Source organism: Leptodactylus fuscus, chromosome 5, assembly GCF_031893055.1.
Source record: "Leptodactylus fuscus isolate aLepFus1 chromosome 5, aLepFus1.hap2, whole genome shotgun sequence".
Classification (NCBI taxonomy): domain Eukaryota; kingdom Metazoa; phylum Chordata; class Amphibia; order Anura; family Leptodactylidae; genus Leptodactylus; species Leptodactylus fuscus.
Window position 1 is genome coordinate 74,894,735 of NC_134269.1, and position 23,275 is coordinate 74,918,009.

Consider the following 23,275-nt stretch of genomic DNA (forward strand, 5'->3'; position numbering starts at 1 on the left):
CATCAAGCCCCTAGATCTTAAAAGGAGAGATCTTAGTAACAACAGATAAATTAATTTGGAGAAATTATAAGAGATTTTACAGTACCCAATGTCTGGTAAACAAAACCGGTGTACTAATCTCAAAAGGAGTTATCTCCCATGGCAAACAAAGAAAACACTATCAGTGCTGATAGTGAGTGAGTTGTGCAAACATGCTTCAGTGAGAAGAGGGGAGTAAGCTGCTTCTAGTGATAAGTGATGAGGTATCTCCATTGGCAGCAGAGATAGACCATGTTAAAATTCAACATGCTCAATCCTTTTCCCCCCAAACATCATATATGTGATATGGAATAGTTCTGGCCAAGCTTATTCTAATGCCTATCAATGCGTAACAATGTTGTATTGTGCCTAAATAAGTTGTCCTACTTCTCTTTGATATCTTCTTCTCTCTAGAGTTTTCCTTAGCTCTGAATAAGTCTCTGTCTACATATTCCTAGTTCACTGATGGTGTAAATGTGTCAGTGAAGGGTCAAAGTGGCCACAACCTATTTGAGTTTTTTTACCATGTACTCCTGGTTTTATTGTTCTGGTGATGGTAAGATGGTAAAGCCACCTAAATGGTGTTTTACCCCTTCCAATATTGTGGCCCATGGTAGTAACACCTGTGTAGATATTACATATAGTTCTGCCTTGTACAATGAAAACATGTATTTCTAAAAAATATGCCTAAAAAACAGAAAATAAATAAGAAACTGAGAATTTAATTCCCTCTTTCATTTGAGCTTTTCATAAAGTACATGCAGTAAATAACTTTTACACCTCTGTTATCATGTGAGTCATCCATTGCTCCCTATGTGGCCTATATGTCAATAAAAGAAGTTGATAAAAGACAGCATTTTTATAACATAAAAGAAAGACCATTGTGAGAAGCATTTCCCTCTACACAGTGTTCTTTTATGTTGCCCTGTCACAATGTTACATGCTTCAGTGCCCCTGTGATATGACTTTATACACAATCAACTTCGTAAAGCACAGAACAGTAAAGCAAAGTGCGCCGCAACTGAAAGAGAACATTTTTAACTTGCCCTCAAAGTGGACATTACCACAGTAAGAAGTCCATGCAAGCTGATATACCAAATCATTCTCCTGGAAATGGCACAAAAATCACACAAACCCTTAAATTAATTTTAAATTGAGTATGAAATGTATAAATGGTGAGGCTATGACATTGTATTGTCGCTTGTTAACTATACAAAGTCAGCTATGAAATTCTATTCTAAAGAATCAGCAGAGCAATGCATCATTGTTTTATATTGTCTACTATCTCCCGTATAATTTCGCACTGAATTTATTAGCATACGGAAATATAGTTTGGCATAAAATGTATATACAAAAAACTGTTTTGTTGGATGTATTGTTAAGAAAACTGAAAAAAAAGAGTTGTAACTAGCTGTTTCTATCTGTCTAATAATCTGGTACATTTGCAAAATGTCACCTAAGGCGCCATTGCAAAAATTTTCTGCCAGCCTTGGCCTATTTACACTAAGTCTGTAACCCTTGCAGATGCTTCAGCTGCATTTTTCTGCACAGCCTCCATATCCTTGCTTAGGGTGCATTCACACAGAGGAAAATGGTGCTGAATTTGGTGTGGAATCCACATTAGATTCAGCGCTGAAAAGAAAGCCTCCCATTGACTTCAATGGGTTCCTTTTTCTGCTAGAAGATGGGAGGATTTATTTTCAGCGCTGAATCTGATGCGGATTCCACACCAAATTCAGCACCATTTTCCTCCATGTGAATGCACCCTTACTTAACTAAATACTGACCTACTTTAGGCATTAAAAGGTTAGTGCTCTCCTGACAGAGAAGGGAATATAGTATGTGATAGTGCATCACAAATTTCAGAGCAGAGAGCAGGAGAGAAGGATTTATGATATATAGATTGCCAATATAAAAGACAAACATTGATCCTTATATATTAGGATTGGCCTGTGGGCATTACTGGTTTATATACTGTCAGGGTCTGGGGTTGCTAGGTGGAGTGGCATAGACACACAAGTCCAGTTTATTTTAGTCCAAAACAAAGGTAGAGTTTATTTTCACTGAAAAAGGTAGTGCAGCAACAAAAGGAAACAATACAAAAATAAATCCCTGCCCGGCTAGACTGTAACTAAACATAGAATAGGTTACATCACCTAGAATAACAGAAATCAAAAGCCAGTAGAATCATTCAGGACACAGCTCCAAAAATATGACCTCTCAGTTTGCTCTCCAGCCAAGCTCTGCCAAAGTGTTGCTGCTGGAGCTGGCTTCTTAAGCCTCCTTGACGAGGAGACTCTCTGCAGCTGAGTCGCTGCCGGATCATCCCCAAAGTGTGGACTGGAGGGGGGTGGAATGACAAGTCCCACTACCAATCCTACCTGTCATTCCTAAAAATCCATCCCAGTACTGAGCATTTACCAAAATGCTCAGCAGACGAAAGTTGTCTGCTGAGAACAAACATTCCTGGAGTTTTCTCATCTCACCTACCTGAGTAGTCTGGGTGAGATGTACACCCCCTTCTTTACCTGACCAGCCATCGGCTTACAATATCCATTCATAAATGCCACCTCTATAGCAAGCACTAGGTCCTGACCCCCATATCAAGCAAGGACTGCTGGAGTCCACAGGACCTTTTTTTCAATATTAAAGGGGATGTTCAGGATAGAAATACATGACTCCTTTCTTTCAAAAACAGCTCCATACCAATGTTCACCGACAATGCTCCTCTGTATGTTCCTTCATAGCTGCTGAAGATATAATTTCTAGAGATGAGCGAACACTGTTCGGATCAGCCGATCCGAACAGCACGCTCCCATAGAAATGAATGGAAGCACATGGCATGCAGACTTTGCCGGCGGCTGGCCGCTTAACCCCCCCGCGTGCCGGCTGCTTCCATTCATTTCTATGGGAGTGTGCTGTGAGCGTGCTGTTCGGAACGGCTGTTCCAAACAGTGTTCGCTCATCTTTAATAATTTCTACTTTATCTAAGAGACAGTGATATGATTATATAAACATATGCATTACATCAGCCCTAGCAATAATTTTCTGCTGAGTTACAAGATGCCTTTGATTTACATTGCAATTCTATATTACATTTGTGTCCTCTGCTTAAAGAGGACCTATCACTAAGCACAAAATACTGAATGACATACATCCTTTGATTCTCACTTCTCCTTTGAACAGTTGTTTCTTGTTTTATCCTATTCCAAAAAAATACAACGCTTGAGAACAATAAAAGCAAACCAGCTCTAATTCTCCAAGTGGGCAAGAAACTTTTTAGTCTCTCAAAGAAATAAAAAAAAGTTAGCACCCACTTGGAGAATCAGAGCTAGTTTACAGGTAAACTTGCAGGGGGCCGTAGCTTTCCAACTGATAGATAGATTAAAAAAAATAAATGCCAATTCAGAGATCCAGTGAGAATCAAAAGATGTAAGGTGTTCAGCATTGTGTACTTGCTGACAGATCCAGTATAAGCCTGGTAGTACACCCAAGAACAGTACTTCGGCTAAAGTTTGGACTTCTATAGTCTTTAACTGCAGGCAACAATGGAAATGTGACTAAGAGACTGCAAAGCCTCGAAACGCGTTGGCGTTTTTAAAACACTATGTCTTTTTTCTGAACTTTTTTCACCTTTTTGTTTGTCCTATGTAATTTTAAAATGGCGGATTAAAAGTTAATTTTTACCAAGCCTAAGGAGTGCGGACCTGCTATTACGTGGTGGATGGTTTTCATAACAATGGAAATGTGTCATCCATCCATCCATCTATGCATTCCCAGGTTAGCAGAGATCAATCATTGTATCACTTTCACCGATCATTGCATCTGACACTGTACAAGACGATCGCACCATATTAAAGGCACAGCCTATTTCCCCGGTTTGGGTGAGATACCCAACCTCATCCATTGCACTTATTATCTGGTTTTCATACTCTCTATATTGTGATTGCATTTTGTAACTGCTATGTTATAAATAAAGAATTGATTAAAAAGAAAAGGGCACAGCCTATTAAACCAATAAGGAATAACCATCAAAGCTTTTACATTAAAAACATTACAGATCATGTTAATATACCAACATAATATACCCTATCTGTAAAATAGCAATACTTGTCTGTAGGATATTCATTCAGTAAGGTATAGTTCACATACTATAAATAGCCATGTATAATGCAGTCCCTACCAAACATGGTACCCAGACAGCGACAGTCGTGGAGGAGGGGCCTTCCTCTTCACCTGACAGTCCGGCTTTACCAAATTTTTTAAGATAACCCAGCAGATCCTCTGAAACATGTCCACAATTCCCTAATATTCCTTGCTGCCACATCACCATTCATAGGGAGCAATGGAGAATATGTGTGATTCTTTACGAATAAATTGTATTCCTGGCAATACATTTTCCTATTTGTATTCCACAATTCCGATCTGATTTTCTATTCTTGCTCCTAGAGAAGCCCCCTTTACTACACCAATTTCAAGAGCTTCTAAATGAAATATTTAGCTGGAAAGCAAATGATGTATAATTACATAGAATTATTATAGGACTTCTAATTGCTCTCATTCTAGAACTATTAGCTTTCATATCTGAAAACCATCTACCATTACCTAATTTAATTAAAATTATATACTCTGCTATCATTGGCTTAGAGGAGGGGGATTTCAATAGGGTTCAAGTGCTCTTCACATGCATTATAGCATTTTGTGATTTTCCACAAGCTTCTACTTCTTTCATAGCTTTTTATTTCCTCTTTTTGAGCAAAATAGAGGTCAAGAACATTGCCATCGAGTTGTATTATCATATCTCAATAATGCATATTATAAGACTGTCTCAAGAAACGCGGCATTATGATGTCCATAAACACAATGTGCCTCTTATTGTTCCAGGGGTTCTGCATGTAATGGAATGTATTTGTCAGTAATAGAGATATAAAGGGGTATACACTTCAGTGTAACATGTGTTGCCTGCTATGGAATATCACCGAGGTTCTCGACTTCTTTAAGATCCCGGTTTATTTGTTTTGTCTGCTATTTATGTTTATTGGCAGTTGTAAAACCGTAGAAATGTTAAATATGCTTACTCTTCAAAAGATAGATTCCCTCCCCAGGTCGTAAAAATGTTGTTTAGAGCTATCTATTGATACAGGCAACACAAGATTCAGCAGATTTTAAAGAACACAATGGAAGCTTTCGAACCAGCATTGAGATTTACAATGTGAGAGCATTAATAATATAAATTAAACAGAGTCTAAAGCTTGTAAACAGAATAGAAAACATATAGTGTAATTGCTTCAATAACTTATTTCACACCAGCTCAAGTCTGATGTCCCATGGAATATTTTCTTAAGAAAGCTGTTATCTAAGCAAACATGGAAGCTACTGCCTAGTAACTGGTGGCATTGGTGACAAAACAATAATTCCAGTCAAAAGAATATATATATATATATATATATATATATATATATATATATATATATATATACTGCATGTGTTTTAAATAGGGATTTTCAACAATCCCCTCCTCCTAATATACCTGATATATATATGCCTGATATATACACTGTCTACCAGTATTTGGACACCCATGCTAATGAAGATATTTGTGGTCTTGATGTACTTCACGCCTTCCGCCATTAAATAGGAAACAGCATTGGCATTAGTGCACTGGCATTAGTCGCATGCAAGATGCCATGAAGTGTAGAGTTGTCCAATTTCGAGAAAGGGGTAAATGTGGGGTACCACAGAAATGATCGATCCTTAAGGGAACTAAATTACCCAAAATCGACAGTAGCCTATGTGATTACAAAGTGGAAGGTGAACAGTAGAGATGAGCGAGCAGTATTCGTACGAATATCAAATACCATTATAGTCTATGGGAAAAAACGGGAATGTTGTTCCAGTTTCCATGGAAACCAAAGTTCGACACATTGGATCCTCCAAGTTCAGGAAGTAGCAGGACGAGGACCACGAGGAGGTTTTTGAATTGAATTCAATGGAATTTTCCTGCGTGGTATTCGACCGATACGAGCATTCAATCGAATAGTAGTATTCGATCGAATACTATTCGCTCATCTCTAGTGAACGGTAATTGTCAGAATGTGCCCCAAGTCAGCAGACCCCAAAACTGGGAGATAGAGACCGACGGGTGCTGGCCAGAGAAACCGCACCCAACCAATGGCTCACATACACCAGGAGTTTTAACACACATCCAGGAGTATTATGTCGTTCAATACCATCCATAAGGAAGCATCTGCTGGGTTCTACCAACTATTGAATATGAATACATGTTCACAGATGAAAAAGATATAGATCCAACATTCACCAGGCGATGAATCAATAAAATTTAACCTTTATTTTCAATCCATAAAAACAATCATCACGTCCATAGGGAATAGAAGTGGATATAGAGTATAACAAAGCAGCTACGCGTTTCAGAACATTGTTCCTTCCTCACACACATACATACATAAATTTAATTGGCCCTTGAGAAATGATGATTCTCATGATTATATGGTATATTCTTATTTTTATTTATTAGTTTTTTTGAGGAATTGTCGTTATTTTGAGGGCTGGATTAGCTATTGTTTCTTTTTTTCTATTACTGTATGTGCATGCGCTCTTTAGATGTACTGATGTATCATGCATACTTTCAACTTTTTTATTAATAACCTTTTATTGAATTTTTAAAATGACATCAATGAACATATATATAGTTGAAAACAATAAGTGTGGCAGTACAGACACAGATAAAACATTCCAAAGGGCTTGTAAATAACTGCAAATTGAGCAATGAAAGACACAACGGGAAATGGAACGTGAGAATGAGAAGGGAAAGACAATGAGTGCTAGGGGTAACAGTCAGAGGGTCCTACTTTGTACTTTTAAATGTTTTTATTCTGTAATGTGTTTTACTTTTTTTTGTTTGTTCCCTTCACACAATATAAAATCATTACCGGTTTTATGGTAAAAATAAAATGACTATTTATGAAAAAGTAATGGAACTTTATTATTTGTTAGCTGTATCTGTCAATATTCATCAATTGCTAATGTTAAGATAAGATAAAATAGTCTTGTAAGCAATTTGCCAGAACCCAAAGAAAGAATCTTCTATCCTCATTCACACATTCAGGTAATGTTTAGGTATTAAGTGGAATACTTCCATAGTTTTTTTGCTTGTTAAAAATATAGTTGACCATTGTTGCTGGTGGTCAATAGGAGAACATTCTATTCTTTGCATTATTTTGGTGTGCTTTTTGCAACTTTTGGCCTGGTGGCAACTTTTTCAAATCCCAGCAGTATCTATGTCCGCATATTCCATGCCCTGCCTCTATGGTGTGTATGCCCTTGGTAAACTCTGCTATTATCAGTGTTCAACCTTGCAGCCAAACAACAAAAAAGTGGAATAGACATTAGTGCAACTGCCACAAAGCCTTCTAAGAGCCTTGATACCTCCAGACACATCAAAACGGTAGGTGAAAGTGCTCAGATTCTTAGTAGATCCAAAATCTAAACAGGCTTGTAGATCATATTGTAGGAATTGTCAGGTTTACATTTGCATTTACAAATACTGATCATACTGATGTTTTGTAGAACTAGATCTTTGTAGATTGGTGATATATTGAAAGACTGAATGAATTGGACTTTGGTTCACCTTTATACTCATATGTTTCATGTGTGAAACCCACTTATTAGTTTGCAAATGAGTCTTTGCTACTAACAATTTCTAATTTACTCCATCTCGGCTATGTCACTTTTGTCATTTCTGAATTTGATTGCCTTGACAAGATAGTGCTGAATCTCCAATATATTCGGAATTGTCCTTCCAATGTCCTGCTGACCTACTTCCATCTGTTCTACAGAAGAGATGGGTCAAATATAATTATGAACAAAGGGCAAGATTTATTAAGATGTAAAACAGCTACTTAAAGCTTCAACTTCAGTCAAAGTCAGATGAACAATTTTTGGATGTTATATCTGATGTTGACTGTTCTCAGACGCATACAGGATTTCTTAATATCAAGTAGAGCCTTGGTCATACAAATATTCATGCTTTTGAGGACATGAAAAATTAAATCCAATAAAAACTAAATATTCTGTGCACTAAAGCATGCATCTGTCTCACAATAAATATTTTTATATATAGTATGTAATACATTTCTAAAATACCTATCCTGCTTTTACCTAGAGCAGTTCCTCCAATTCCCAATCCTATTTCTATTTTTGCACAGTAGCCACCAACTTCTCAGACTACTCTATGTACATGGTGAGCCAAACAATAATGACTAACATTGAACCCCTTTGTACATCTTGTATTCTACCACTTTCCCTCCTGCACTACAGGTAGTGAGTGACCTATATAGACTGACATTGCCCTATCTTGACTCCAATATGTAGCCACAGATTTCCTTCTTCTAATAAATTGACTATTATAAATGATATAGGAGAAATGGATTTATCTTGTTTGCTTTCCAATTATTTTTCATTTTCATTTGGCAAAAAAAAAAATTATTTAATGCAATCTTCATACACGGAATTGATAGATTTAATCACAAATATTTTCCTCATATGAATGCTCAGGTACATAGCTATAAGACTGCAGTGGTAGCAGTTGCACCAAATCCCCAATGTCTGAGGAGCTCCATTGTCCTCCTTGAATGATAAGAAGATGGCAACATAATTTGCATCTATTGAGACTTAGACACTGTCGGACTATAGTGCCTATGGCCCACCAATTGAATTAATTATGGGGCCCACTATAAAGATGAATGCAAATATTATCTGCCACTCTTTTTTTTTCAATTGTAGCCTACTACTTAGCACTTGGCTTAGAACAGGGCACAGGATGCCACAGGATGCATAGGGATGGAATTTGGAGAGAAAGACCACCTCAAACTCCTCTTCACTTTCCACTGTGTAAATGGCCCCTTATTATCTATATTTGCTTTTATACATTTTCCCAATTATATTTACTCCTTGTAGAGTGTGATCATTGTTGGAAAAGATAGTAGACTCCAAGATGTTAAAGAGTTGTATATGGATACAAAAACATGGCCCATGGTTCAAGGACAATACATGGGCTATATCTCATATTACAATGTACTTCAATTTACCTAAATGGGTCTAAGCTTATAATACTAGACACAGCCCATAGACAAGAATGTTACAGGTTCTCTGCATAAATTGAGTCATGGCTGGCTAAATGGGCAAGATTTGGTTCCCAATCATGGCTGAAGGTTGTCTCTGTGTTGCTCGGGAAATGTCCACTATACAATAAGTGAATATCTGCATACAGATCAAAAGATGACTTTCCTGGTAACGTCTCACCAATTGTGACTGTCCATGTTTATTTGTGATCCTATTAAAACCTCTTCCAAGGCCTAGTTATTGGTTTTTGAGGCTTTTGAGAGCTCACATATCTTCTTTAAGTTTCCATTTTTGTCAAGCAGTACCATTTGTATCTGTACAATTGTAATGGGATCCCGTCTTATAACTTATTGATAAGTTTATTTTAGATAAAGCCAGCAGACATGTCAAAGCTTATTATTTAATCTGAAGATTTACAGCCACTTTTTCCCATATATTGTTGCAGCACCACATGAAGACATAGCTAGCTACAAATGTGGATGTGATTAACCCGACAGTCAGTCATCGGATGCCATTAAGTGTAATGCAGTTATTTGACGCATGCCATGTAGGCTACTTCACATTACCCAGTACACTAAAATAATGTTATTACTCAACTTAGATAATTACCTCCGTATGCAATATAATTAGAATTAATCGTCTGTGACATAAATGAGCTTAAATTCTCTTGCCTGTTTTACCTTTAGTGGTATCAAAAATACTGTGAAGTGAAAGCTATTATCGACTGTCGTAATTGTTTTGCAATTAAAAAAACTCAATAGATTTTTTTTAATTTACAAAAAATGTTTATCTCTCTGTTAATGGCAGCATTTCAGTTTACAGTAAGGATATTGCGGACAGGTTCTCTAATAGTCGATATCAGCTTCATCCTATTATACTGTATAATAACTAATATAATAACTGCTGCTTTTATAGGTTTTCTCTAGGATCTGAATGTGGTCGCATGCAGTTCTTATGAGCTTTATCAACTGGCTGGCTGTTTTAATCTAGCCTTTATGGAAAAAAAAGCTTTACATATTTTTTTCACATGGCAACTTTAACACGCAAACATACCAACACATATCTCACATATTACCCATAAAGGGGACGTTCAGATGCATTGTATGTGAACGTACGTTTACAGCTTTATATGTATTTTTCTACTTTAGTCATTACAACTGATGCTAAAACTGATGTGGTAAATGCATGAGTTGTCATCAGTTTTTACCATGATGGTTCGTGAGACATGATAGGCTGCCAAGTCGAATAGAGTAGGGGTACTCAACTATGTTTAGTAAGTATGGGTGTCAGATGGAAAAACTCTGCAGGTAGTGTTCTTCAGTCTAGTTGAGGCACAGATCCAGCGCCATAGAGGATCAGAACTGATGTCTCTTGCCCTAGAACCGATCCCATAGAAAATGATGGGATCCATTCTGGCATTACAAACTGATAGTAAGAACATATATATATATATATATATATATATATATATATATATATATACTAATAAATAAATATTTTATTTAAGAATTAACTTAAAGATACTAAAAAATGCTCCTAGTGTAGGCCATCAGGGCTTGATAAGTGAGATTTGGATCATCATCAAACAAAAACATGAAGAGGAAGTGTTGCTCAATTAATTCTTGTGTCCGCTTCATTGTTTATACTGACTCAGCATTTTAATGGAGACTCATCCCCTAGACTGACAAACCCAATGGTATATATGATCAGATAGGCATTGTCACCCTCAGCATTTGGTGTTTTGTGTATCCAAATCTGTTCAGCCATTTCAAAAATATACTCAAAACAAAAAAAGAAGACACCGAGTGACTTCTAGTGTAGATATTTGTGGAAACCAAAATGAAGGATATCCAAAATATAGTAACAATAGTGACCCAAATGGCCTCTCACCTGATGTGGTTGTGACCCATTCACAACCACGTAAAGAAATTCTTTATTTGTATATAGATGGAGGGAGCAGCACGTCCAAAGAGCACCGATCAGGGAACAACCGGGAAAGAGAAGAAGGCAATAAACCACACTCGAGGTCACAGTAGAATTTATTGGTTAAAAGGTGCATTTCAAAAATATAATCTGTTTTAATGGTGATGATAGAGATGAGCGAACACTATTTGAAGCAGAACAGCCGTTCCAAATAGCACGCTCCCATAGAAATGAATGAACGTAGTCAGCACGCAGGGGTTTAAGCGACCGGCCGCCGGCAAAGTCTGTGTGCCGGCTGCTTCCATTAATTTCTATGGAAGCGTGCTATTCGGAACGGCTGTTCCGAATAGTGTTCGCTCATCTCTAGTAATGAATATTAGGGTATGTTAACTAACTGGGTTGTATAATACTAGTGTGGTTGTGCTTGGTACTGCAGCTCAGTCCCATTTACTTAAATAGGAATGAGCTGTAGTGCTAGGCACAATTGCCAATACTGTGTCTGTAGCCCCTTCTTTGCTATAAGGTTAAGGCCCCATGAAGCCAAGCGCAGCTAACAAATGCTGTAGAAAAATGAAAAATGGCTGCATTCTGAAGGGGTTAAATACAACAAAAGTGACAATGTTTAGAAAAGAAAATTTTCTTTTAGTATAAAGTTGATTTTGCTACTAGTATAATGCTGGGGCTACACAGCGGCTTTGGCTGCAACTCCTATCACACGGCCAAAGATCTCCTGACTCCAAGTCCTTCACTCATGTTAGTGAATACTGGGAAGCTGAAATAAAATTCTGAGTGGGGTGGAAATGAAAAAAAAGCAGATGCACCATTTTCTTACAGGTATTGTTTTTATGGCATTCTCTGTAATGGCGAGAAATAATGTTAATCCTCATGTCACAGTATACTGTTAATTTATACAGTTTGTTGGGTATGCTTTAATCCTAGATGCAATGTATAAAAATAGTAACAGAAGAAGAACTACTAATGCTACTATTAATCACATATGCGCATGCACGGTGGCTCAGTGGTTAGCACTGCAGCCTTGTAGCGCTGGAGTTCTGGGTTCAAATCCCACCAAGGACAACATCTGCCAGGAGTTTGTATGTTCTCCCCATGTTTGTGTGTGTTTCCTCCGGGTACTCCGGTTTCCTCCCACACATCAAAGACATACTGACAGGGAACGTAGATTGTGAGCCCTATATGGGACAGTGACTGTCAATGTCTGTAAAGCGCTGCGGAATATGATGGCGCTATATAAGTAAGCATAATAAATAAATTATCATATACTAGTACAAATAATAGTAGCACCTTTAAGACATATTGTGTTTCCTCTTTATTTTTGCTTTAATAAAAAAAATACAGAATATGACCAAAATATAAAAATTGCAATGCAATTTTTTATAGAGTTGATGTTGTGCCTGTTTTTGTATGCAGCTGATTATGATAAAACCTGTTATTTGCAGATTAAGGGCACCGGCAGGGCTGACTCATCGGCTGAATGTTTGGATATTGACACAAATCTATGTTATTCCACAAGGCAATGAACGATCCCGTTGATGAAATAGAAATACTGTACCACTGGCGCAAATGAAATTCATTAGTTTGTTTTTGTGATCTCAGCATAACATCTTTTCATTCCAGGTCTACATTAAGTCACTCATAATTACTTATTAATTACAAAAAGATTTACTGTTGCATAAGCTTTATCCGAGTGGCAGCTTCTTTGAGGAATAACTGTTTTTACTTTTCAATGTTGCTCAGCAACTATTAGTCATGATCACTCTGTAAACTTAGCTGCCGTGTCCCAGATAAGGCTTCGCTATTCAGAGGAAATTAAATTAGAATATCTTGCAGTTGAAAATATAAAGCTATGGACAAACTGATTTAAAAATTGCTGCGCAGTACCGTAAGCCAACCAGTTGATGGTATTAAGTTAGACATAATGCAGCAACCCATTGGAGGGAGGGAGCCTAAGGGTTGGGGGGAGTAGTAGTAGTAGTAGTAGTAGTAGTAGTAGTAGTAGTAGTAGTAGTAGTAGTAAACAGCAGTTATTACAGTGATTTTTTGACTTTTCTAGTTCACCTCCTGGGCTGGTGCAGAGCTGAGGGGGTCTGCGATGTACCTGATGTTGGTAGTCTTCCCACAGGGTATGGTCTTCATCCCTTCTAAGCCAAATACGTTTTGGAGTTCCTATGATATTATTGCAGGAATGAGACTTATAGTTGTAGGAAAATAGATCATACATGACTTTACTGTCAAATTGGTGCAACAAAACAGCCAACAGCTTCCAGATAATGTACAGCTGTTATAAAAAGACATCAAGCAGCCTGTGCTTGAATTTTTCCTCTCCTGAAGTGCCATTCTCTTACTCACTCAATATCAGGGTGCCTGCTCCATCCTGTGGCTTAGCATGGTCATGCTCTGAGGTTGTCCTCAGACTCAACAATAAAGCACTTTCTTCACTCCAAAACATCTCTATTGATTTTAAGCAACTCACTATGTCCTATATCAAGGGATGGCAATGCGAGGCATATTTCCCTGGCACAGCAGCCCAAGTCCCTGATGGGGCTTCATTGGGACAAACTCGCCCAAACACATCTGAAATGAAACTGCTATTATACTGTAGGGTCTCTTTAGACCGCAGGGTATAATAAGCAGAGGGTCAGGAGAGATGATTAAACATAAAAAACAATGTTACTCACCTCTCTTGCGCTCTGGAGTGACTACCTGTTCTCTTCAAAGAAAACAAGTCACTCCTGAGCTTAGGAGAGGTGAGTAACATTGTTACTTTCAGAACCTAGACAACCCCTTTAAGAGTGTCTAGTCTAACCACATAGTTCATCTTCTCTCACTCCATCATATTTTGCTCAGATAGGACAGCGTAAATCACCAGACAGGTTTACTTTTAATGTATTTATCTCAGGGGTATGAACACTCTGCATGCAACAGTCTGTTTCCTGTCCAACCTTGGAGGTGGAAGAAAAGCGACTGGGACAGAAGGGTGTTGCAGGAAAGCAGTAAGGTAGATAAATTACAGCTTTGCCCAGAGTGTTTTTTCAATGCCAAAATGTTATTTTAGTATCAATATAGATTTTAGTATGAGATGATTTCTTTCTGCTGTAATTTTTAAGCAGTTGAGTAACTGTGAAGTAATCTCCAGTATAATTCTACACCTCAGAGCACCTAGAAGAATAATCTAGCATCGCACATTAACTGCTTCATCAATCTTGATGAATGTTCAATGACTTCTGCAACTCTGGAAATTATATTTAAAAGGAAAATTAAAACTATATTAAAACCGAATAAATAGTCCTGGGACCGGGCCACATCTACTTAATAATAGCCATTTACCCTGATATTGTAGCCAGATACGCACGGCCCAAATTGTTAATTTTTAACTCTCTCTTATGTATACAGACATCAATGCTAATGAGCTCAACATTTTCATTCACCAGTGTCCAAACTGAATTAATTTACTTCTATTATTAATTCAATATAGATGGAAAATAATGAAATAAAGAGGCTCCACAATGGAAGAGCCGAAAACTGTTGTGTCTCAGGTCATTGACTAATTAGTTAATCGGGGAGGTGGGGTGAAATATGTCCAAACGACAAGTATGCATAGATTTACTCCAACATTAATTAGTCAATGCCACCGTGTCTCAATATAAAGTTATCATTGCCTTCATTTGGAGGATTTCTGTGGATGACTTGGGAGTTCAGAGGGGCATGCCTTTTCTAATGATGATAGAAAATGATAGAATGCTATGCTTACTTTTGTATGATTCATATACAGAGCTGTTTTGCCAATTACAGAGCAAATCCATTAGATAAAAATGAAAAAGAACATCAAACTGGTTGATCTGACTCCATTTGTAAATGATATTTAACAACTATTGTATTGTTACATATCTGTCTTGAATCTGCACCACCCGTCTTCTGCCGCTAGCCCCTCCGGTTTGGTGCCAACCCAGGATATCGCCGGCAGTTCTTTTACTTTCTACCTAGATGTCTTGTTCTTTCTCTTAAAGGGAGTCGGTCAGCTGAAAAGTTGAACTATAAGCACGGTTAGACAGCCAGTGAATAAAAAGCTTTTTTTTCTGTTTCCTGATCTGTGTCTCCATTGCAGAAATATTAGTCTCATATGCTACTGAGCTGTTTGGTTCAGCGAGGATGTCACACATAACATATAATTGAACTATGCGTTCCAGCCCCTCCATCTCTCCCTCCCTGCTATGATTGATATCTATACTGCTTAATCTTGTATGTCATAACACAATAATAGTTCTTTTATGCATTAAAGGCAATGATGGTGCCCTGGTTGCACCAATCAGCTCAATAGCATACCAGGAATAAACATAATATCTCAGGAACAAAGGCACTGACCGGGAAACAAAAAAAAAAAAAAAAAAAAAAAAAAGAAGCACTTTATTTACATGAACCCCAGCTGTCTGACTGTGCTTGTAGATCAATAGGGACTGTTCAGGTGACAGATTCTGTCTATACTGTACTTGCTTGTTGATTCATTTCAAGATCTTCCATGCACCTGTACAAGTTTTGCTCAGCTAATCCTTAGTGCACTGCAAACTTCTTGTACTGGATCTACACGATACAGCTACTGGAGTTAAGACAACTGTGTTATAACCACAGCTGAACACCGTACAGAGGATTCACTGCTGTTTTGCAATGTAGCATTTATATAATATGTCTGTATTTCCTTACTGCATTACATTCTTTAGGAAGGTAAACAGCAGAATGAACTTTCTATTCTACACATTTCCATAAGCCTCAATCAGTGGGGTAACTAGGAATGGCGGTGCTCCGTGGCGAACTTTTGTCATGGGTCTCCCCCGACCGACAACGAAGACCTTGACCGTCTGACACCCCCCTGCTCATTCCTGCGCTATCTATTGTGCCCCATAGTAGCCCCTGCACACAGTATTATGTCCCATAGTGGCCCCTGCACACAGTATTATGTCCCATAGTGGCTCCTGCACACATTATTATGCCCCATAATGAACACCCATGAACAATCATTTGTGCAGGCAGTGCGTGGCAAGCACATGGACCCCATTATAATCAATGGGGTCCGTGAACTTTAACTGCACAGCACTTGCAGTTGCGCATGTATTCCGTTCGGGGGGGGGGGGGTCCTCATGTGGACTCCTTCTGGACGAAACACATAAGCTAGTGTGAACCGGGCATTAGATAGTGTTGTAGCTTATTCCAGTGTTGGCCTCATATCTACATTGTTCATTATTACTATATATTTTCTCAATGCTGCTCCAGCTTCTCTCTGTATATGTGAGATAAACTTAGTGCAGCAGGGAGGTCAGAGAGAAATGAAACAGATTATGCTGAGGGGACATTGGTGAAAAAATGTGATATAAGTCACATAATAGATAAAAATACTCTGATTAACAAACAAAATGACAGGTATGTTTAAATAACAATATGCACTTCTTTCGCCAATATTCCAGGACATGTTATTTTTGTTATTGTTGGAGTTGAGCGATTGGGATTGGAAAAGATTGGATTCCGATCGGCGATGAAGTAAATTTCACGATCGCGATCGGAATTCCGATCCCGATCTTTTCCGGCGGGATCAAGGTTGGAGATTAGCTCCCACAATGCTTGGCTACTGGCCAATCATTGTGGGAAAAGCTAGGAGATGTAGCAGAGTCCAGTATATGGCAGAGTAGGGAGGAAACAGTAGAATAGATAGTATCTACTCTTCTGTTTCCTGCCTGCTGTGCCGTATACTGGACTCTGCTACATCTCCATTACTGCACATTGACTTGTCTATCTACTCTTCTGCTTCGTCCCTAGTTTTCCCTGATAGACTGGTAGATCATTTTCTGAAATTAAAAAAAAAAATCATAATAAACAGCTGTGTAAGTGGCCATTTTTTTGTGGGCTGTAGGCATGCGCAGTCAGCTCTGCCCGAGGCCCGAAGCCTAGAAGTTTGAACTCAACTCCGGAAGAAGACGCACTGAGAGGTCGTTCCTGAAGAAGATGGAGGCGGCACTGGAGATTTCTCTCGCAGCATTGGGGACGCCCCCAGTTCTCTTTGAGCTGTGAGAGAACTCATTTGCATACAGTCGAAAACCGGGATTTCTACCTAACAGCGGCGCGGAGAAGACATCTAAAGGTAGGAGACGAATAGCCTTTCTTAAGGCTATTCCTATGTGTGATCGAGAAAAAATGTAATTTTAATTATAGAATCCCTTTAAGTAGAGGTAACAAATATAGCTAAAAAACCTTGGAGCGATCTTAATAATTTTGGCTTTTATGAAATTTACCTTTTTAATAATTTCCTTCAGTGGAAAGGAATTGCAATAGCATTGAAGAGATTTAGTAAACTCTAAAGCTTTTTCTGTCTCTCAGTCTTTTTGAAAAAAAAAATAAAAAAATGTTGACTTATTAATATAAGAAAATATCTCACTTCTTACCTGCAGGGTTAAGCAGATTTACTCTTCAGAACTCAGATGGCAGACAACCTTGTTGGGTGGTGTAATGGGACCATATTGGTGTAAGTAGTAAGATCTTAGCTGAACAATTTGGCAATTTGCCAGAAAAGGTGCTTAGAATTGTTGCTGTTCTTAATATTTTATGAGTACATGTTGTCTGCATACTTCACATGGTCATATCGGCAGTCTGTGAGAGGTTTATCTATTATGTTGCAAAATTAAGACTGGATCACATTTATTTGGGGAAAAATGTATATGTCCTTGTAATTTTAATGTAATTTTTGATGTCAGATACACAGACCCCACACAGACTGCATATATAAAGCCATATGAATTTTGCATAAGGAGTAAATCTCGGTCTCTTTTATTGATGACCTAAATGGTCGTCACTTCTGGTCTATGCCCACTAATGTGTAGGCAAGAGATTCCCTCAACATGTGCATATTTTGTGCTCCCACACTCAATTTTACTCTCTATTATAGTAAAATGGAAACACAGATTACTCTCACCCCATCAAATAAGTGTGAATAACTGAAGAAGGCAGGGCAGGGATTACAGGCAGGTTCACATGGGCAGATTCACCACCAGTAACCCTCTGCTCTCCTCTGTAGAGTTTATTTCTAGCTTCTCCCTTATATTAAACACTAGTCAATTAAGTGCATAGTTCATTGCTTTAGACAGTGAGTTGCTGTTCTCATTGTGTTGACACAAGCACTTGGCAGACATTGCTCAATGAGACTTGGATGAGTGAAAGGTTTTATTCAAATTGCAAAAACTCAATTTCCATACAGCTGAATTTACTCTGCGGGCACTTTTCTGGTCGAATTCTTTGCATCATATAAAGATTGCAATGCAATAGCTGGAAAAAGGCCATGAATAGGCTGCCATCCTAAAATGCCTGCGAGACCTGGTTAGAACTGTCAAGCCAGGTTTTTATCTGCAGCATCCGTAGCACTGTGCAGGCAAACTCATTCTTCAGAGGTGAAGTTTTATATGCAAAGATGGCATTAATCCATGATGCAACAAAGTGTTATACACTGGGGGATCCTGTACTTAGCAAGCAAGGTTATTGATCAGGTATTGATGGATTAGCTGGCACATGCAATATGTCAGTTGTATTTCATTGATATTTATGACACCATTGTACATGCATCAGTATCTACAGGCAGCATAATATAGAGCAGGAGGAACTAAGCAGATCGATAAATTGTTCCGTGGGAGAAGATTCGGTATAACTGATCTATAACATGCGACATATCAGATCCCATGATTAACAGGACAAGTTACCTGTAACTATAAACATGTTGCTAGAAATGAAAAGAAAGCCTTAGTATAAACAGAGATACAGAGGATCATTGCCTTAGTATATTGTAGCAGGTACCTGATGTTCTTTTCCCCAGTGGTAGTTGGGTTTCTTGTAGTTTATAATAATTGCTTCTCTGATGTAATGGTGGGCTTGTGCTTATACACAGCAGTCAGTCAGAGCAAATGGAGCAGAGGGCTAGAATAGTAGCCTGCGCCTGGAAGGAGACAGAAAAAAAAATTCATATTACTTTAAAATTCCTTTAGAGAAGACCTGAATGACATTGAAGTTAAATAGCAGATCAGCATTAACTAAGGCTAATAATAGCGTTATCCTTTTTAATTCAACAAATATATAATTACATTAACTCAGGGGTGAACCTGGGGTGAACCGGGAGGAGGGGGCGGGGTGGAGCGGGCGGAGCGGAGGGGCGGAGTGAAGAGGCGGGGTGAAGGGGGTGGGGAGGAGCGAAGGGGGGCGTAGCGGCGCTGCATTAACTGATTGGAAATGCTTAGAGACATGCCTAATATGGTAAAATATAAATCATAAATAAGTGCAGGACTCTCAACAGTCTAATCATTTTGATATAAAAAAAATCACTTTCATGATAGATAGTACAACATTTATTGTTTTGGAAAAATTTATCTTAATTAGCTTTTAGTTTCTAATAACCGTTAATTCCTAATTAAAGTATTCTGAGCTAAAACAAACTAAGGTCCCCTTCACACGGAGTTTACGCTCCGTGTATTCTGTACATTTTACACGTGTAAAAATACATGTGTAAAATGTAGTTAGCCATTGAGTTCAATGGCATGTTCGTATAACGCATGTCTTTTTGCGCGTGCAAAAAGACGCGCGTTATACGAAAAAGTCATTGAACTCAATGGCTAACTACATTTTACACGTGTATTTTTACACGTGTAAAATCTACAGAATAGACAGTGCATAGACAGAATACACAGAGCGTAAACTCTGTGTGAAGGTGCCCTAAGTGTCAAGCCTAGTATTAGGATTCAGATGCAAGGTAAGAAATGTACTGGTCTTCAGGAGAGCAGCAGAAGAAATGGGCTGACAACTGCGAGCAGTAGAAAATGCTACTTAGAGGTAATACACTACTGTGAGCCAAGACTGGCCTCAGACGCCTTCACCAGAGCTCCTCTCAAGAAGAGATGGACTTTACCTGAATCTGGAGACCAGAATTGTCACCAAAACTGAAAGTGTATCACAAATAAATGCACTGCAGCAGAATCCAAACACCAAATCCACACACTACTCACAGGGACACAAATAACAGAATGGTCATCAATTATTGGTCATCAGCTGAAGAGGGCAACAAGGAGCCAAATCACGAGACAACGACAAATCCATAAAACAAAACCAATAGTCAAAAACCAATCAGGAGCATCAGAACAAAATCAAAAGACAGAGAGGAATCCATGAACACAGCCATAGTTCAGTATTAGAGTAATCAAATCAATGTCAGTAGCCAAACAGGAAGTTGCAAACTCATTAGCCAGCAAAGCTGGGTGATGAGGTAGTGGTTTATAAAGGCCTGTTCAGGAAGCTTTCCTATATTGTCATGGCAATGTTAAAGCAGCAACCACCAATCCTAACAAGAAGCTTCCTTACATTGACATGACAACCTTTAGGGCTCGTTCACACGGGGGGCGGTGGGGCAGATTTTGGCACTGAGAGTGACGCGGGGAGCCGTGCCACTCTCCGGTCAAACCCCGCCTGCCACAACCATCGTGGTCGTGGCTTCCCCCTTCGGAGTTGGCTCAATTGAATGGGCCGACTCCGAAGGTTGCTGCCACCATGCAGCTCGCTGAAGAAAGGGCAGCTCGCTTCTTTGTTCCACTAGTGGCAACATACGGCTAGCGGAAAAAAGAACGCTAGTGGTCTCCATAGACCACCATTGTATGGAGGCGGATTTTGAGGGGAAATCCACTGTTAAAATCCGCCTCCTTGCCCCCGTGTGAACTAGTCCTAAAGCAGCAACAACAGATGTAACCTTCCTGACACATAGCTGCTGGCTTAGCATTAAATAGGTTGAAATTAATCTTTTTGCCACAAGCATGAACTTGATAACAATTTCCTGGTGAATGAATGGGCGACAGGTAGCTCAATATGAAAAATACCCTCACTAGGACAAAGGGTTAACTAAGCAGTACAGCTTATTTAAAAGCAGTATTATGGCCTAGCGCAGACTGGCCCATGCTGTGTACTTCTTATATATGCCATATGGAAATACACTGTTAGGTGATGATTTGTTAGTTTGTTACCACTGGTATAGACAGGGTAAACAGAGCATAATGTGTTGCAACTTTTCTACAGGGGCAGACAGCAGACAGTTCTAAGACTTCAGCTTCATCGAGTGGAAAACTTGTATACCAGACATTTCTCACATCTCAGCAGATGAAATCCTTTTAATAAGCTATGAAGATAGAAGTGAATTTATAGAAGTGTCTCAATCTAAGTGTAGTCATGCCTTGTAGTAAAGTTTACCATCTGCCTTACTCCTCCTGTTGAAGCATTCCTCACCCTATAAATATAGCATGGCATATGCTGCACATGTCTGGGCTCCACACACCACTTGTAATAAGAAGGAAGGATTCCTGCTGCGCACACCATTGGCATTATAGACGTGTGACACCTAATGTAATGTATGATTATAAGAGCAATAACAAGAGATTGTGCTCATTACAAAGGACACCAATGAATATGTAAATGCAGCATCCATAAAATCCAGGCAGTGCGAGGGACATACTGAAATAATAGATGTCTGTAGGATTTGGTAGAATATATAATAATCATTAGTAATGTTATTTTCTCTGGGAAAAATAACAAATCCATTCAGAAATCATTTTCCCCCAGAAAAATCTGATCTATAATGCAGATGGAATTTTTTAAAGCTAGGAGTCCCCCCCCTTCATGGTTATTTCATGATGACGGTATATCTTTACCTCATACTGCTCACGTCATACTGTACATGATGTGTTGCCATCTGATATCACCAGGTTTTTACACACAGTAACAGTGTGGAAACAAACTGTTGGCTACAATTTAAGCCTATAACTAGGCTTAAGATACCCATACCCTTTATCTTAAAGGGGTTGTCCAGTTTCATAAAATAAATCTTGTTTGTATAAAGAATAGTTATACAATTTTCCAATATACTTTCTGTATCACCTCCTCACAGTTTTCTAGATCTCTGCTTGCAGTCATTCATTCTGATTACTTTCAGTGGATAAAAACCAGACAATGGTCATGTGATGGACACACAGGTGCACAGATTGTTATCATGCAGATATCTGGTTAGTGTACTCTGACTATGACAAGCAGTGCACCTGTGTCACATGACCATGGACAGTATATCACATGACCATGGACTGTATATTACATGACCATGGACTGTATATCACATGACCATGGACTGTATATCACATGACCATGGAGTGATGGCAGCAAGCAGAGATCTAGAAAACTGAGCTAAATATTGGAAACTTGTTTAATTTTTTAAATGTACAAGCAATAACATTTATTTTATGTAAATGACAACCCCTTTAAGGGTCTATTTGTAATGCTCTAGTCTCCTCCAAATTATTTTAGGCCAGAGCATCACTAGGCCTAAAGGCTACGGGTTTGGCCATGGCGGAAACACCGAGGCAAAAACCGCAGCGTTTTACAGTCCCTGCAAAGTAGAGTCCCATTTAGCGAATCCCATCCACACATTGTAGAAAAACACGCGCAGCAGAAATGTTGCGATTTCCAAAACTGTCACGTTTTTGTAAATCGCAGCATGTAATTTATACCTACAGAAACACTGGCATTTCCAAATAGGTATAAATGAAGCAGAAAGTCCACAGAGGAAAACTTTGAAAAGCGCTGAGGGAAAAAACGAAATTAGTTCCATTGCGGTTTTTCCCACATCGCTTTTTGGCTGCAGCGAGCTAAGTGGGGCCTTAGCTGTATAATGTATTTATTTCTCAACAATTATGTATATTGTAATTAAGAGTACACACAAGAGTACACACAAATGTAAATGTGTACATTACAAATGCAAAGGCATTCCAGCATTAAAAATCATGAGGTACAGTCTGCAAAGCAACAATCCTCTTCAGTCCAATCCATTGGGCTCATGACATCATAATGTAATTTCTTAAGGCAAGAAGCCAATATTAAAATGCTTATAATGAATGATATTACGGTAGATTTTATAACATTACTGGTCCATAGAAAACCTAAATGATAACAGCTAAATTGATCCGTGGAACAAGTGGCTATTGCCTTCAGAAATCCAGAATCAAGAGTAGTATATCCAGGTAATGGCTTTAGGTGGAGAATACAATATGGTATAGTATACCGCTATAATTTATGATAACATAACATCACAGAATGAAGACATTACAGCAATTATGCCTTCTGC